Genomic DNA, 3538 nt, shown 5'->3' with positions numbered 1-3538 from the left:
GCTGAATTAGTACTACTACGAATTGTGGGACCTAAGTAAGTGTACGGGCTACTTATGGTCGTTCGTAAAATAATGGGGCACGTTGGTCAGGTAAGGCTCGGTAGCGTCTCAAGTTTATACATCGTGGTAGATTTACATTTATTCAGTGCAAAAAGTTTATGTATAAGTTTGCAAATAAATGGTTTATGCATTGTAATGTTTTATGCATGTGAAAACTCGATCAAAAACCTTAGATTCGATTAGATGGGGGTGGTACAGCAGCCGGCGACGGGACGATGGTGTAAGGCGATGTTAAGCCAGGGAGACGAGGGAGGCGGTGTGTTTTTGGATAGTTTTAGGGTTTTTATTTTTATTTTTATTTTTATTTATTTTTATTTTTATTTAGGTACCTCCTATTCAGGTTACAATTACAAGTTAAATTCTTAAATAATGAGGATCTATTTAATAGGTTTTAGAAAGTCTAAGAAGTTATGTAACAAGTTTTGGAATGTCTAAGTACTTATTTATTCCAAAAAACTATTCAAAGACTTAATTATTCTAAACACTAAAGTTCATTGGTTTTATTAGACTTTTCCCTAAAAAGTTATAAAAGTGTCTAGAAATTGTATTAATTTAAAAATAAAAATCATTCATTTTTAGAAACGTTTCCCTAAAGCTTCTAACTCGATTTTTAGAGACAATTTTCATAAAAAGCATCTCTAAAAGCTTTAGAGATTTTTCTGTAGCGAATAATTTGGTTCCAAATCCTTCTCTAAAAGTTGTCTTATATTCAGTTACACTTGTCATTTTTGTGATGTAGTTCCTTCTCCAAAAATCATCTTTAGATGCGCTTCCAAATCCTTCTCTAAAACTTCTCTCTCTAAAAATTTTGTTACTTGTAGTGTAAAGGCCTGCAAAATCGTCCGATGTGTTTTTAATCTAATTACAACGTTTCGAGAGATTTTTAAAGTTTTTTTTGTTGATTTCGAGGGGGTTTTTTAGTGTTTTTGTCGATTTTGAATAACTTTTTTTGTTTTTTTGATTGATTTCAATATATTTTTTTGGTTCAAGTAACGGTTTCGATTGGGGTTGGGGCCCGTGGAAAAAAAGTAATGGGGGGAAGTGAAAAGTAAATCATGTAAAACCTAATTTTTTTTTTTGAGTTTTTGACTGGGGTCCCTTCCCTCCTCCTTTTTGCTACTACATCCGCCCCTGGTTTTCACCATGTACACACAAGGATGCAATTCAGTGACCAAATTGGCTCTGGACCATGGAATTTCTGTGGAGGTCAACCAGAAAGTTTATAGCGAAGTTTTTGTTATTTTCCGTAATCAATTATGTTTATGTAACCCTCAACATGGTGATAGGTTTTATGACATTGTCGATTGAATCTGATTATGCTCACGAGAGGCAATGTTGCATAAACAAAATATGCCTTTTTATTGTGTTGTGGATGCCAATTTAAAGAGAGATAAAGTGGTCGATATTTTAAGATCACTGGCGGTTGTAATCGTTATACAAAAGCTATTTTAATGAAGATGTGATTAGACATACCTTGACTTGTTTTTGTTTACAAACTTACTGTTAGTTACTCAAATATGTATCGGTAGAATCCTATGAAGGATGACAAATGATAGTGAGGAGTTACAAAAACACTGTAAAAAAAGATTAACCAGATAAATTCAACCATCCAAAACACACCACGATTGTGGTCATTTGGTGATATTACGATATGGAGAGAATCAATAACTAATAAATGTTGGTCCTTTTAGTTAGTTGTTGGCAACTTCATTAATTAGTTTCGTGATGCTTAAAATTTGTCATATATGAGAAAATAAAATGTCACTCTAACCATTATCTTAACCGTGGTATCACTCCAGTCATATCAAAGGACAAACTATAATAAGTAACAAGTACATAAAAGCAAAAGATTTTCAGTTTTGTAGTCTTATGAATTGTATTTTGATTATGTATCCGTTTCATCATGCAATTATTTTATGACGAACCAAATACATTATGCACCCGTTTCCATTACTCTTGGTTCAATTACGCCATGAACCAGTTTTACCTTCATGAAACCTATTTCATAAAAAAATATCATATTCGTAAAGCAGAAACATAGATGCACTCCTATGAACGTGGAAAATATACCGTATTAGTCAATTCGACTTGAAATTGTTAAGTYCTTCATAACTGTTTAGTTAAAGTAAGAATTGCTTTTGGTCGTTAATTTTCTTATTTCACCGGTGATTTGATTAATTCATTCCTTTAAGCCTTATAATCTTCAAGATTCTGGAGCAGATTACAATCTTCAAAATTCTGTAACAGATTCATCATGTACCCGTTTCATCATGCAATTATTTCATGACAAACCAAATACATTATGCACTCGTTTCATTTTCCACTTCACCTACTAAATGGATCAACTACACCATCAGTGAAACGGGTTCACCATGAAAATGTTTCACTACTCATTGTTCAATTATGACATGAACCAGTTTCACTTGTATTAATTTTTTTTCCAATCATGATTTGATGAATTCATTACATTATGCCTTATAATCTTCGAGATTCACCAGCAGATTTAATCGCATCACAATATATTTAGTTCAATTTTTTAAAATTATAATATAATTAAATATTTAAATGTTACCATTTATATAATTTCTTTTATTACGTTTCCTTAATTAAGATTTATTAATAATTTATATATTTAATTGAAAATATTATAAATGACCGAAATACCCTTATTGATTAAATTTAATTAGAAAAAAATGAAATTTTCCTATTGGTCGAAATTAGTTTACACAGTTTCTTAGAAATGCACGGTTTTCATTTGAACGTGCCCCTATATATATATATATATATACACACACACACACATAGAGAGAGAGATGATGTTTACTTTGCAAATCACGTTATTTGTACAAACCATACAAATCTCATTCAACCAATCATAATTTTTGATTTTGTTCATTTTTTTGTAATTATGAGAGGTTTATTAATTATTTTTATTGTGGAGGGTGTTAATCATGGATATTATCATCTTTATTATATTAATTTTAGAGAAATACATGAAACAGTTTCATTAAAATTTCATAAGTATTATATGAAACAATTTCATAACCATATATGAAACAACTTCGTCAAAAAAAAAGTATTATATGTAATAATTTCATAAGATTAAACAATTTCACGAAAAAAAATTATAAGATTAAACAAGGAAATCGACGGATGAAGGTGGTTTGCACGGTTTGTACAAATAAAGATGGTTTGCACTTGATCGCTCCTATATATATATATATATAGAGAGAGAGAGAGAGAGAGAGAGAGAGAGAGAGGAGCGTTCAAATAAAAACCGACCCCATCTGTGTAAACCGTGTAAACCAATCTCATTCATCCATTTTTTTGATCAATGGCCAAAATTAGTTTACTTTATTTTAGAAAAGTAGATAAAAATATATATTAAAAATTTATTTTATTTCAACAGTAAGGGCATAAATGATAAACAAAATTTAGTATTTGGTAACATCCTACTCGATCTTTCATGAATCTTTTT

This window comes from Cynara cardunculus (assembly GCF_001531365.2).
Source record: "Cynara cardunculus var. scolymus isolate 2C chromosome LG 5, CcrdV1, whole genome shotgun sequence".
NCBI lineage: Eukaryota > Viridiplantae > Streptophyta > Magnoliopsida > Asterales > Asteraceae > Cynara > Cynara cardunculus.
Note: the sequence above shows the minus strand (reverse complement) of the source record.